At 44.1% G+C, this 15,178-nt stretch overlaps 1 protein-coding gene across 1 annotated transcript in view; it reads left to right on the top strand.

The window, feature by feature from the left end:
- Positions 1-15,178, top strand: part of NHEJ1 (non-homologous end joining factor 1) — a 421,432-nt gene that overhangs the window by 80,595 nt on the left and 325,659 nt on the right. The window lies entirely within an intron of this gene.

The following is a 15,178-nucleotide window of genomic DNA, read 5'->3' on the forward strand; positions in this document are numbered from 1 at the left end:
GGCACGCCTTTTCCTAGCCAAATGGGGCATCTTTAGCAAGAAAACTTTCAAGAATAATCACAAGGTAAGAGCATCACGCTCACGGTGCTAATACTCAATCACCATCTTGGATCTCCGAGGATGCCTTACTTTTAAGGCCCTGAGTTAGGGCCCTCCATCTTGTCTTGCTTCTGTTATTTCTCCCTGTCTTCCTTCTTGTCTGCTGTGGTCTTTGCAGTAAGAATGTCTAGTGCTGCCTTCCAGTCGAAACATTTGTTTTGAAAGTTCTAGAGCCTTTTGCTTTTCTTATTTATCCCCTTGTCTTTGGACCTCCTTATCTCTCATTCGTCTGGAGAAAGCGTTCTTAAAATTTAGGAAAGCACTTAAATCTTACTTGTTTGCGCAAGCGTTTCCACATCTGAGCAATACCTGAACTTGCTTGTACTTGCCTTCCCACATTTTGTTTACACCTGGCTGATTTCATGCTTTTCTGGTTATATTTTATTCTTTTGTATTGTTTTACTCATTTTATTTTTTATCTTATTTATGTATATTGACTTGACTTTTGGTTTTATTTTATCATTTTGTTATGTTATGTTTTGCCTTTTGTTAAAATTTAGTGGATCCAATAATAGAAAGTAACAGTCTTACCCTGAATGGAGACTAGAATCCACTCCGAAGGCAGCTAGATAGACAGGAATGGTCCTATCCAGAGTTCAGTCCAGTAGTCGAGGCAGACAGCACACAATCCAGTCCAGAATCCAAACCAAGGTCAGGGCAGGAATCCAGAGTCGGAACCGGGTCAGGGTAGGAAGCGAACAATCCAATCCAGAGTCCAAACCAGGGTCATAAGAACATAAGAAATTGCCATGCTGGGTCAGACCAAGGGTCCATCAAGCCCAGCATCCTGTTTCCAACAGAGGCCAAACCAGGCCACAAGAACCTGGCAATTATCCAAACACTAAGAAGATCCCATGCCACTGATGCAATTAATAGCAGTGGCTATTCCCTAAGTAAATTTGATTAATAGCCGTTAATGGACTTCTCCTCCAAGAACTTATCCAAACCATTTTTGAACCCAGCTACACTAACTGCACTAACCACATCCTCTGGCAACAAATTCCAGAGCTTTATTGTGCGTTGAGTGAAAAAGAATTCTCTCCGATTAGTCTTAAATGTGCTACTTGCTAACTTCATGAAATGCCCCCTAGTCTTTCTATTATCTGAAAGTGTAAATAACAGATTCACATCTACTAACTTTTAAAAAGAAATTAAAGACATGGCTGTTCTGCCGAGCCTTCTCCGACACCAGCCCAACAGCCTGACTTACAACATTTCTAGCAACTATACACTTTACAAATTCTAAACCGTGTATATAAATTTTTAAGAGAATGTTTACAAATTTATCATGAGGTATTCTATCTGCACCTTCGCATACCCCAATGTATATCTTAATCTCTCGTCCCCCTCTTATTTTTCCTCCTCCAAGTTATACATCCTTGTTATAATGTAACTTTACTCTCCTTCAAATTGTATTTACTGTTTGGTTGGTTATAGTTCCTAATTGTTTGATGTAAACCGAGTTGATTTGATTTGTATCAAGAAATTCGGTATAGAAAAGCCTTTAATAAATAAATAAATACTCATTCAAGACCTCTCATGATCTTAAAAACCTCTATCATATCCCCCCTCAGCTGTCTCTTCTTCAAGCTGAACAGCCCTAACCTCTTCAGCCTTTCTTCATAGGGGATCTTTAAACTACAAGTCCTTAAAAAACTTAAACCTCTGCTGCATTTTTATGATTTCCGATTAGTTCTTCAAGCATTTATTCTCACAAAAATCGATTACTGTAACTCGTTATTGCTTGGGCTCCCTGCTATCACAATTAAGCCCCTACAGATGTTACAGAATTCAGCGGCCAGGATTTTAACCAACTCTAAAAAAAAAAAAAAAAAAGACCACATCTCTCCTATTCTCTACAAACTTCACTGGCTCCCTATTAAATTTAGAATCCTCTACAAAGTGCTGACCATCATGCACAAAACTGTTCACAATTTGGCACCAATCGATCTAACTTACCAAGTTCGCCCTTATAATCCCTCTAGACCATTAAGAAGAGCCTATCAAGGCACTCTCATTGTCCCTCAAGCTAGAACATCACTAAAGAACAGAGCCTTCTCTACGGCAGGTCCCTCTCATTGGAACAATCTCCCACCGGACCTCAGACAGGACCCTTGCCCAATATCTTTCAAGAAAAAATTAAAAACTTGGTTATTTAACCTTGCATTTCCTGAATCAGATTTTTAGGTTATCACATGCTTTCTATTCACCAAGATGTTTAAATTCTATCTCATATCTCAATTCTTGCTAGCCCTTGGTCCCTTTTAAGACCTTCAGACACCTTTCAGTCTTTTACTCCTTTAATCACTCCATAACTAGAAATATGTTTAATATGTGTCATGCATGAATTTATGTGTATATATTTTATTTTATATGTGTGTGTGTGTATATATATATATATATATATATATATATGTATTTTTTTTTTTTACGTATGTATATATATATATATATATATTTATGTGTTATCATATATTACATTACTAAGTAATTCAAACTGTTTTATGGGTCAGTTAAACCTATAAATAAGTTGACCAGTTTATTATACTGTATGTTCTTGGTTCCATGTATCGCCCTACAGGCAGTTTATTTGTTCCATGTAAACCGGTTTGATTTGTATCTAATGCAGGAAGATCGGTATGTAAAAACTAAAAATAAATAAATAAATAAATCTGTTCCATCCCTTTTATCATTTTGGTTGCCCTTCTCTGTACCTTCTCCGTCTTAACTATAACTTTTTTGAGATGCGGCGACCAGAATTGTACACAGTATTCAAGGTGTGGTCTCACCATGGAGCGATACAGAGGCATTATGACATTTTCTGTTTTATTAACCATTCCCTTCCTAATAATTCCTAACATTCTGTTTGCTTTTTTGACTGCCACAGCACACTGAGCCGACGATTTTAAAGTATTATCCACTATGATGCCTAGATCTTTTTCCTGGGTGGTAGCTCCTAATAAGGAACCTAACATCGTGTAACTACAGCAAGGGTTATTTTTTCCTATATGCATCACCTTGCACTTGTCCACATTAAATTTCATCTGCCATTTGGATGCCCAATCTTCCAGTCTTGCAAGGTCCTCCTGTAATGTATCACAATCCACTTGTGATTTAACTACTATGAATAATTTTGTATCATCCGCAAATTTGATAACCTCACTCATCGTATTCCTTTCCAGGTCAGGGCAGGTAGCGAACAATCCAATCCAGAATCTGAACCAGGGTCATGGCAGGCAGTGAACAATCCAATCCAGAGTCCAGTCCAAGTCAAGGCAGAGCAAGGAGAAGCACCAACAGCGAAACCCCGCTCTAAACCAGCCTGTTGCCAAGGCAGGGAGTGTATACTTCAAATAATATATATATATATATCACACAATTACAATCTCAAAATAATAAAGTGACAATTTATAACTTTCACTTTTATTTATCCAAATTGCAAAAATCTTATAAAAATCTTTCAACTAACAAGATACACATAGCAGAAAGTGCAGGAACAGTTCACAATTTACAATTCACCTAATGACATAAAAACACACATCCATACAAACATTCAAACAAATGTAAAAAAAAAAAAAAAAAAGAAAATTCAATTTTTTCTAAATATCTCCCAACATGTTTCGCTGTACAAAGCTTCTTCAGGGGAGTTCACTCTAGTCACATATCATTGAGAAATTGATGTTCCTGTGCATTTAGAAAAAATATGTTCGTATACTTCTTCGTCTCAATCGTCAATTTATCTCTTCAAACGAGAAATCATATACGTGTATCTTTCCAAATCTGTTTTTCACATAAAATATACAATCAATTTACCTAGAAAATTTTAATACAAAATAAATTTTCAAAAAACAAAAACAAACCTCATATCCCGATCTTAGAGGGATATGAGGTAACAAACCTCATATCCCGATCCAGTCAGCTAAAACAGCCTTCCTTCAATTTTTCACATGATTCGCATCTATAACAATTAAATCTATATTAGAAAAAATCTTTCAAAAATGTAAACACATAAAAAGAGGGAGAAGTTGAAACTCACCAAAATCCACAAAAAAGCCAACATCTCTTTCAGCGTGTGTCGCATCAGTATCACCATGTCATCTCTGCAACAGATGAGTCCTCATATTCTAGTAATCCGCAGGAGGCCACTGTTCAATTGATTGAACCGATCTTGGAGACTCGGATTGAGAAAAGGGTTCCCACTCACTTTTTGGTACAATTGGCATCAATTGCTTTAACTAGGAATTATTTTTTGTTCAAGGATGAGTTTTTTTCAACAAATTCATGGAACTGCAATGGGGAACACTATGGCCCCCAACTTGGCGTTTTTATACGTTTCTTCTGTTGAAGAGCAATCTGTATACACATCATCTTTATATAAGTTTGTTAAAGTGTGGTGTCGTTATATTGACGACATTTGTATTATTTAGTCCGGATCATGTATGAGGTTTGAACAGTTAAATCAATGTGATGCCAATTTGAGTTTACATATAATATACATACCCATTATATTTCTTTTTTGGATATGAGGATACTGAGGCAGGGGAGTGTGGCAGGGACAGCGTTTAAATCTTCAGTGTTCCCACGCTACAGCGGAAACTTCCAGTGAGGACGCCCAGCGTGATGGGGGGGGAGGAGCCAAGATAGAGCGCGCATCCCGTCGCACTGCTCGCAGCTGCCGCCGCCAGTCATTACCGCCCTGTAGGATCTCTGAAGATAAGCAATTTCTCACTTGATTCCTAACACCTTTTTCATTTTTTTTTTATATGTTCAGTGCTATGTTTTTGCTAGTTTAACATTGTTAGTTTTGCTAATTTTATTTTTTCGTCACTTTGCTGTATATTTGTAATTAATTGTGATTAATCAAGTAAGAATAAACATAAACTTTTGTACTAGAAGAACAGAAGAACATAAGAACATGCCATGCTGGGTCAGACCAAGGGTCCATCAAGCCCAGCATCCTGTTTCCAACAGAGGCCAAACCAGGCTACAAGAACCTGGCAATTACCCAAACACTAAGAAGATCCCATGCTACTGATGCAATTAATAGCAGTGACTATTCCCTAAGTCAACTTGATTAATAGCATCCAGCTACCCTAGCTGTTTCCCCACCCATGGCCACTCCCGAGCTACCATATATGGTGGCAGTAGTGTGGGATTCCCTGGTCTTAGTGGGAAGCACAGACAGGAGCCCACTGCACAGAAAGGGAAAAAAACCCCTTCTGGGCGCAACCACTTCCAAAGCGCATCCTTAAGTCTGTGGAAAAAGGTTCCATGTGTTTTTCTCTGGTTGAAGAACTCCTCGCCAAAACTGCTGTCTGTAGGCTTCTGGGGTGAGTCCTGCACTCTCTAGGATGGCTGTTTTGACTTTGGCATATGTAGCCCTTCCAGTTGGCAGTTTGAAAGGCTGCTTGACTTCTCCCTGAAAGTAGGTTCCCCAGATAGGTAGTCCATCTATCTTCTGGCCATCCTTCCAGTCAAGTTGTTTGTTCAAAGTTCTTCAGGAAATACTTGGGGTCTTCTCCTGGGGTCATCTTAAGTACTACTGGCAACAAGGGAGGTGGCCCGGTTTTGGCGGTCTGCATGGCCTGTTGCACCGGGGTTAGCGCCTGTTTTGTTTTATAACTTGCTCCTGCAGTGCCTGCTGCTGGCCAGTTTGGTTTTGCATGGTGGCCTGCAGTTTGCAGTGAGGAGCTGCACTACCTGCTCATTCTTCTCTACTTCTCACACTGTGAGAATATAGGAACATAAGAACATGCCATACTGGGTCAGACCAATTGTTTCCAGCAGTGGGCCAATTCAGGTGGCAAGTACCCAAACACTGATGCCAGTAATAGCCGTGGCTATTCCCTAAATCAACTTGATTAGTTGCACTGTGCAAGCAGTGAAGCTGTGTAGCTCTCCAGGAGAGGAAGAGAAGACAGAAAACCAAAAACTCCTTGCTGGCCTGTCTGGCCCTTACTAACTGTATACTTCCCTACCTGCTGCTGCAGGTGGGGCTAGCCCCCGTGGCCTGCTGTCCTTTCAGTCAAGCCTCAGGAGATAAAATATTCTGCACTTTTTTTTTCCCTTTCTGTGCAGTGGACTCCTGTCTGTGCTTCCTACTTAGACTAGGAAGTCCCATTGCTGCCATCATATGTGGTTGCTTGGGAATGCCCACTGGTGGGGAAACAGCTAGGAGTACAAAACTGAGGTCAAGCTCTGGCTGGTTTCACACAAACAAAAGATTATATTTACATTCAAACAAAACACAGCGTAAAGGCCTTTTGCTCCATGCTGCCATATGCTAAGTTGCAGGGATCCCCCCGGGTCCAGAATCCCTTGCTGGCTTGGGTCTTAAGAAGGACCGGGCCAGATAGCTGTGTCCGGTCCTTGAACATATTATATATTCCCTCGCATTCTCCCAAACACACACAGGCACCCACAAGCACACACTCACAGGCCATTTTGACCAGATAACCCAAGCAACGTTGGCTAATGTTCGCTAATGGGCTTTGTTTGCGAAGCCCTGTCTTTCACACTTCCACACACAGAGGCAGGTAGGCATAGGTCCACACAAGCAAGCACAGGCTTGTGCACACACTGGCTCACACATGCATACACACACACACACACACACACACACAGAGAGGTAGGCACAGACACAAGCACCCTCACAGACAGACACACACAGGCACAAGCACCCACACAGACAGGCAGAGGCATCCACATACACACAGAGGCACAGGCCACCAGGTGGCACCCTGAACAGTGGCAGGTACACTGTGCAAAAATATCGGTAAAATGCTCTGTCTGCAAAGCCCTGTCTCTTAGGCACCCTTGCAGACACACAGGCTTTCTCACACACACACACACACACGCTTTTCTATTAATGTGTTAATACATTAAAAATATATTTATCTTTTTCAGTTTTCTTTGGTTTTGAAAATGTGAACTAGATAACCCTAGCAATGCTGGATACTTTTCGTTACTATGCCTGCTGCAAAGCCCTGTGTCTCAGGCTCCCACACACACATGGGCACACATAGATAAGCATAACACACGCTTACACGTACACAGGTTCCCACTCACACAGACACACATACACGCACACAGGCTCCCACTCACACACACACAGACATGCATGCGTACAGGTTTGCATATGCATACATGCACACGGGCTCTCACTCGCACGTGCACACACACACACGTACAGTTTTGCATATGCATACATGCACACGGGCTCTCGCTCACACACACATGCATGCATGCATACAGGTTTGCATATGCATACAGGCACACAGGCTCTCACTCGCGCGTACACACACACACACACACACACACACCGTCTTCATCAGCTGCCACAGACTGGAATCCCAGGTGGCCCTCTCCCTCTTTGGCCGCCATGGGATGGGAGCTGTGATGGCCACCTTGCAGGCCTATTCTTTTGGGGTCAGGCAGACCTGATTGCGTGAGCCTGAGCCCTACATGGATGGGCCATGGCCTTACCACTCTTATGGATTGTGAACTAGATAAGACAGAAAACAAAGAGTAAGACTAACTGGTCAGTTCTCTCAGTGGAGGGTGGTAAATAGTGCCCCAGGGATCTCATATACTGTCAATGTAATTTTTCTGTCGATAAGCAGAGCTGACATTTTCCCTTTTGTTCAGTTTTACAATTTATAGCTGTTATGGAGCAACCCTGGGCAGGCTTTGCAAGTTTTGTACTATATTAGAATTTATTATTGTCAGCTGCTTTGAACAGTATTGTTCTGGGAAGCAGGGTATAATTTGTTCAAAATTATTTATTAAGTTTCAGAAATCAAAGGCAAAACACACAGAAAAAAAGTCAAACCAGAACATAAAACAAGGCAGTCAGGTATATAATACAATTCTCACAGATTGGAATCAACATATTGTAACATAGGAACCCGGATTTTCAAATAAGACAAATGATTAGCTCATTCATAGTTACATGCACATTCACCCCTGAGTTGTTGTTTCAGTGTAACAAAATTAACTGTACAGAAAATCAAACAATCTACGTTTAGCAGTAGGTAAAGAGGTGGATAGGAGCAAATAGTTCCAAATAATGATCGCAAGGGACATCGCATAGTCTTTCCTACACTAGTGGGCTTGAATTTGAAACATCGCTTTTGTTCCTCAGAGCTTTATGACTGTGCAGACTGTCAGCACCTCCTTCTGGGGAATGATGTGCACTGTGGTCAGTGATTCCCTTCCTCAGAGCTTTCTGGCTGTGCAGACTGACAGCACCTCCTTCCGGGGAATGATGTGCACTGTGGTCAGTGATTCCCTTCCTCAGAGCTTTCTGGCTGTGCAGACTGTCAGCACCTCCTTCCGGGGAATGATGTGCACTGTGGTCAGTGATTCCCTTCCTCAGAGCTTTCTGGCTGTGCAGACTGTCAGCACCTCCTTCCGGGGAATGATGTGCACTGTGGTCAGTGATTCCCTTCCTCAGAGCTTTCTGGCTGTGCAGACTGTCAGCACCTCCTTCCGGGGAATGATGTGCACTGTGGTCAGTGATTCCCTTCCTCAGAGCTTTCTGGCTGTGCAGACTGTCAGCACCTCCTTCCGGGGAATGATGTGCACTGTGGTCAGTGATTCCCTTCCTCAGAGCTTTCTGGCTGTGCAGACTGTCAGCACCTCCTTCCGGGGAATGATGTGCACTGTGGTCAGTGATTCCCTTCCTCAGAGCTTTCTGGCTGTGCAGACTGTCAGCACCTCCTTCCGAGGAATGATGTGCACTGTGGTCTGTGATTCCCTTCCTCAGAGCTTTCTGGCTATGCAGACTGACAGCACCTCCTTCCGGGGAATGATGTGCACTGTGGTCAGTGATTCCCTTCCTCAGAGCTTTCTGGCTGTGCAGACTGTCAGCACCTCCTTCCGGGGAATGATGTGCACTGTGGTCAGTGATTCCCTTCCTCAGAGCTTTCTGGCTGTGCAGACTGACAGCACCTCCTTCCGGGGAATGATGTGCACTGTGGTCAGTGATTCCCTTCCTCAGAGCTTTCTGGCTGTGCAGACTGACAGCACCTCCTTCCGGGGAATGATGTGCACTGTGGTCAGTGATTCCCTTCCTCGAGCTCTTTCTGGCTATGCAGACTGTCAGCACCTCCTTCCGGGGAATGATGTGCACTGTGGTCAGTGATTCCCTTCCTCGAGCTCTTTCTGGCTATGCAGACTGTCAGCACCTCCTTCTGGGGAATGATGTGCACTGTGGTCAGTGATTCCCTTCCTCAGAGCTTTCTGGCTGTGCAGACTGACAGCACCTTCTTCCGGGGAATGATGTGCACTGTGGTCAGTGATTCCCTTCCTCAGAGCTTTCTGGCTGTGCAGACTGTCAGCACCTCCTTCCGGGGAATGATGTGCACTGTGGTCAGTGATTCCCTTCCTCAGAGCTTTCTGGCTGTGCAGACTGTCAGCACCTCCTTCTGGGGAATGATGTGCACTGTGGTCAGTGATTCCCTTCCTCAGAGCTTTCTGGCTGTGCAGACTGTCAGCACCTCCTTCCGGGGAATGATGTGCACTGTGGTCAGTGATTCCCTTCCTCGAGCTCTTTCTGGCTATGCAGACTGTCAGCACCTCCTTCCGGGGAATGATGTGCACTGTGGTCAGTGATTCCCTTCCTCGAGCTCTTTCTGGCTATGCAGACTGTCAGCACCTCTTTCCGGGGAATGATGTGCACTGTGGTCAGTGATGCTCAGAATGAAATGGGCACACAAGAGCCTCATTTCTTTGCATGGGAAGCTCAAGTTTCAGCTTTTGTGTAGCGCTACAAAATTGATGAAGGTGGTGCTTCAGGTGTGCCGTATCCCACCCTGCAGAGTATGACTTTGGCGTGCCAATAGGCAGGGCTGGTGCGTCCCAATAGGTGAACTAGGCGGTTGCCTAAGGGCACCATCGATTAGGGGGTGGCAAAGAGGAGCCATATGGGGCTGCGAGCGGAGCCCATCCCACTCACAGCCGAGAGGAGGAGAGAGGAGAAGCACAGGGGCAATACACAGATACAGGAACTGCTGAGGAGAAACAAGGCTGGGGGGCAATAAACAGAGGAACTGCTGAGGAGAGGGCAAACGGAAGGAGGGACAATAGATAAAGGAATTGATGAGGGAGGGGCAGAGAGGAGAAACAGGGGCAATAAACAGATACAGGATCTGCTGAGAGTCAGAGAGAGGGGCAGAGAGGAGGAACACAGGCAATAAACAGATACAGGAACTGCTGAGAGGCAGAGAGGAGGAACACAGGGGCAATAAACAGATAATGGAACTGCTGAGAGAGAGAGAGGGGCAAAGAGGAGGAACACAGGGGCAATAAACAGATACAGGAACTGCTGAGAGTCAGAGAGGGGCAGAGAGGAGAAACAAGGGCAATAAACAGATACAGGAGCGAGAGAGGGGCAGAGAGGAGAAACACGGGCAATAAACAGATACAGGAACTGCTGAGAGGCAGAGAGAGGGGCAGAGAGGAGAAACACAGGGGCAACAAACAGATACAGGAGCTGCTGAGAGAGGGGCAGAGAGGAGAAACACGGGCAATAAACAGATACAGGAACTGCTGAGAGTCAGAGAGGGGCAGAGAGGAGAAACAAGGGCAATAAACAGATACAGGAGCGAGAGAGGGGCAGAGAGGAGAAACACGGGCAATAAACAGATACAGGAACTGCTGAGAGGCAGAGAGGAGGAACACAGGGGCAATAAACAGATACAGGAACTGCTGAGAGGCAGAGAGAGGGGCAGAGAGGAGAAACACAGGGGCAACAAACAGATACAGGAGCTGCTGAGAGAGAGGGGGCAGAGAGGAGGAACAAGGGCAATAAACAGATACAGGAACTGCTGAGAGTCAGAGAAAGGGGCAGAGAGGAGGAACAAGGGCAATAAACAGATACAGGAACTGCTGAGAGTCAGAGAAAGGGGCAGAGAGGAGGAACACGGGCAATAAACAGATACAGGAACTACTGAAAGAGGGGTAGAGGAGAAGCTCGGGGGCAGAAGATACAGGAACTGCTGAGGAGAAACAAGGCTGGGGGTAATAAACAGAGGAGAGGGCAATAAATAGATACAGGAACTGTTGAGAGAGAAGGAGCAGGAAGGGGAAAATACAGAGGTAATCAGCAAATACAGGAACTGCTGAGGAAAGGGGATAGGAAGGGAAACACAGGGCAATAACCTGATACAGGAACTGCTGAAGAGAGAGAGAGGGGGAGGAACTGGGGATGGGAGGCAATAAACAGCTACAGGAGGGGATTGAGATCAAGGTCAATCTTGTGGTTGGATCTGAGGAATGTACTTTGTGATTGTTTAGCTATAATTGTTAGCTGATGATAAGAATCATCTACCCAGTCCACTGCATCTTCCTGCTGAATAAGTTGCCCTAGCACACACCCTAGTGGGGACTTTGTGCATTTTCCTGGAGTATGACAATTGGAAAGTTGAAGGAATGAAAACGATTCCTCTTGCTGATAGATTTAAAGTGTTCTGGGATGGTAGGGACTTGGAGATCTTTGAAGGAAAGAAAAATAACAGGAAAGTAGTGAGTTTCCAATGTGCTCCTGAATGGCAGCTCTGTGTGACGCACGCGGGATACCACAGTGGATGATACTACAAACTAGCGGTGACTCGCCAGCCTAATGAGCCAGAAATCCCCCTCATTAAAGGAGAAATTAGAAATAGATTAGTGTGCAAGGAGGAGCTGGCCACCACATGAAGGGAGCAGGGAAGGTGAGTCAGATCCTGCCACACTCTCTCTTCCTCTGTGTGTCAGTCTGCTCTTGCATCACTCTGTGTATATTTATGTTGTTGGAAGTCTCTGCATGAGTTGATGCAATGTCTGCCTTTTGGTTGTGGTTTTCTCCTTTTAACTGTAGGGCACTGCAGGTGGCAAACTTGTAATACTCACTGAGAGGGCATAGCACTAATGCTTGGAAACTGTAAGAGACCAAATTTTGAAATAAAAATTCTCTGAAGGCAAGCAATTCCCTGAATCATATGCATAGGTCATGTGATACAGCCATATACCCTAACTTCAGTGTTATGGTTATATCAGGCTTCCAAACATGGAGTGACCCTGGTTAAAAAAATAAACTTTAATAAGCAAGGGGATGCCAGATGTTAGACAGTGGCTTCACTAGTCTGGTAGCAGTGTGAACTGTTAGAAAACTTGGTAATAAGACATGGAAGGGGCCCTGGGTGTTGGATTTCGAGTTGGTCCTATAAGTATTATAGAGGAATATGATGGGGCCTGTGGGGGCCTTTATTTTAGTAGATTTTATGTACACTTGAGATGAATATGGAGGGTAATGGTGGGAGGGAGTTTGTGAGGTTGGCTGGAGGAGGGGTGAGTTGGTATTGGATTACATATGAACAATTGTAAACTTACCTACTGCAAGAGGAAGAATCTGGACAGGTTGCATGGGCCAATTTAGTCTTTTTCTGCTTTTGTTTACTGTGTTCCATAGGTACAGATTCTACCAGAGCTTTCTAGAAAAAGCAAAAGCTTTTCACTGCCCATGTATGGTAGTTTCCATGCAATCATGACCTCATGGCTCTTCTTAGTTTAGTTTTATCCTCTTAGTCATCTGATACAATTGTCCCACAGAGCTTTCCAAAATTTTCTCTCCTTTTCTTCAGATTTTCTGCTGAAGTTTTTTTTCCTCTTCGGCATTCTGCTGACCCCACCCACATTACTTTTTCTTCAGCAGAAAGCCACCTGGTCGAAAATTTAATTCATCTCTTTGGATTGTCATCTTGAAGGAGGAAAATGCAGTCATTTGATTTTGCCAAGTTGATTTACCTCCTGATGTTTGAAAAGCAGGCCAACCATCACCATGTTTGCTGCAAAGCCACAACTCCTATAGCTTGACATCTGCATGAAGATGACCTCAGAGCAGTTCAGGCTCTGCACCTTCTTTACCAGTGAACTAAAGTCCAGCACCTTAAATCTGATGTTGAGGGTCGACATGAGGACCAAGGAACTGCACTAACCACTGTTGGACAGGCCATGATGGAAGAAGCTTTTAATATTTAGCTCCTCAGTCCTAGGAGTTGAGAGAAATCCCATTCCCCCAGCTTGAGCTGAGATCATGGCTCTGAGTGCTCAAGCAAAGATTAAACAAAGTTGACACAAAGGCTGGAGTTGAAGTTTAAGAAATTTTAAATAAAGATAAAGTGTTTGCTTAACGACTCAGGCACCTTGACTCCTCTTGGTGTGTCAAGCAATTCTCCACGATGTTGATACAGGTTCAGCATTCTGAGCCTCTCTTGGCATCTATGCCAAGTCAAAGTCAGATGGGTTCACAGCAAGAAGTCTCCGACCCTTCAACCTCACTCAGTCCTAAAGCCCAAAGAGTAAAGTTCTAGGCCTCGGAGGTGATTGGCTTCAGGATCAGTGCAGTTCTAGACATCTTTTCAGTTAGTATCTTCTGAATCGGAATATGAGTACTCACGGAGACTTGAATACCTGTCAGAGGAGTACTGTTCAGAATAGGAATTTTCTACCGATCTCCCATCAGGGCCGCCTCTGCCACAGGCCAGGAATTGGTTTTTACCTAAAGAACTTTCTTTCTCTGATTTTGTCCAGATTTTGACTGAGGCCATAGCATTTGATTTTCAGGTTGAGGATGAGCCCAGTGCACCTCTTCTTGCCCTCTCCAAATACCTAGAGTCTATTAAAGAGCTGGTGGCAGTACCCATCCATCCTCTCTTCCAGAACGTATGGAAGAAGATGTGGAAGATCCCACTTACCAAATTTCCAGTGAAGAAGAAGTTGGATATAAAGTGTAGCGTCCAGGTAGCTGATGGATGGATTGAGCTTTAATTTTTATTCTTTATGGGTTGCAATGTGAGTCTGTTGCTTCTGTTCTAGTGTTTTATATTGTGTTGCCTTTGATAGTCTTAATTATACTTTTTAGGATTTATTTTACTCTGTTTTTAGATTGTATATATTGTGTTTGCTTTTGCTGTTTGAGTTAGGTCTTGTCAGACAAACCTGATCAACTTCTTTGTCTGGGTGACCAGAGAGTTTGGTCAGGGGAAAGAGGTAGATGTATTGTACTTGGATTTTAGTAAGGCCTTTGACATGGTTCTGGTTGGGCAACTTATTAATAAACTGAGTGCCATTGGTGTGGACCCTAAATTGTTACTATCATATTTTATTATCTTAAAGTGGCCAAATAGATGGCTAGGATGACTGCAAAAGCTAGAAAGATGCTTGGGTGCATAGGGAGAGGAATGGTCAGCAGAAAAAGGGTGACATAGCTCCTATAAAAGTCCTTGGTGAGATCCCATTTGGAATACTATGAACAGTTCTGGAGACCACATTGTCAAAAGGATATAAACTGGTTGGATCCGGTCCAGAGGGTGGCTATTAAAATGATCTGTGGTCTTTTTTCTAATGCATATGGTGATCAGGCCTGAATTTCTCAATAGACAAACTAGGCCTGTACTTAGGGTGGCAAAAATCAGGAGGCAGAAGGCTGGCTGAAGATTTGCTGCCTTTCAGCAGTGCCAAATATGGAGAACAGCCCTCTGCTTCTTGATCCAGCCCCTTTCCGCCCAGGCAGCATACAGGGAACAGGATGGGAGGGGGTGAACCTGGAGTAGACAGCAAAAGGGGATCTTTTAAGAACATAACATAAGAAGTTGTCATACTGGGTCAGACCAAGGGTCTATAAAGCTCATCATCCTGTTTCCAACAGTGGCCAATCCAGGTTACAAGTACCTGGCAAGTACCCAAATACTAAGTAGATCCCATGCCACTAATAACTGTGGCTATTCCCTAAGGGGCTGATTTTCAAAGCCCTAGGCGCGCCGGGCCTATTTTATAAAGGTCCATCGATACGCGTAAAGCCCCGGGACGCGTCTAAGTCCCAGAGGCCTCCGGCACAGCGGCCATTTGCCGCTGTGTTGGAGGATCGCATGCATCCAGGCAGGCACAAAAGGTGAAACAACGATCTGGGGGGGGGGGGGGGGCTAGAGGGGGAAAAGGTTAAGGGAAGGGGTGGGAAGGTTAGTTTAGGAGGAAGGGAACGGGGAAGCCCGTGGGCATCGGCGCACGCAGGGTGCACAATTGTGCTCCCCCTTGCGCG

The sequence above is a fragment of the Rhinatrema bivittatum genome, chromosome 6 (assembly GCF_901001135.1).
Source record: "Rhinatrema bivittatum chromosome 6, aRhiBiv1.1, whole genome shotgun sequence".
In the NCBI taxonomy this organism is placed as follows: domain Eukaryota; kingdom Metazoa; phylum Chordata; class Amphibia; order Gymnophiona; family Rhinatrematidae; genus Rhinatrema; species Rhinatrema bivittatum.